This window comes from Galeopterus variegatus, unplaced genomic scaffold (genome assembly GCF_000696425.1).
Source record: "Galeopterus variegatus unplaced genomic scaffold, G_variegatus-3.0.2 Scaffold20181, whole genome shotgun sequence".
Taxonomy (NCBI): Eukaryota; Metazoa; Chordata; class Mammalia; order Dermoptera; family Cynocephalidae; genus Galeopterus; species Galeopterus variegatus.
In genome coordinates, this window is record NW_007746292.1 from 1 (window position 1) to 368 (window position 368).

Here is a 368-nt window from a genome sequence, read left to right on the forward strand (position 1 = left end):
CTCCTTTATTGTAATTGGTCTGTTCAAATTTTCTACGTCTTCATGGTTCAGTTTTGGGAGTGTCCCAAAATTTTGTGTGTGTCCAAAAATTTATCCATTTCCTCTAGATTTTCAAATTTGTTGGTGTATAGTTGTTTATAGTAGTCTCGAATGATTCCTTGTATTTCAGATGAATCAGTTATAATATCACCTTTTCATTTCTAATTTTTGTTATTTGAATCTTCTCTCTTCTTTTTTTTTGTTAGCCATGCTAATGGTTTGTCAATTTTGTTCATCTTTTCAAAAAACCAACTTTTTGATTCGTTGTTCTTTTGTATTATTTTTTGGGTTTCAATTTCATTAAGTTCTGCTCTGATCTTAATGATTTC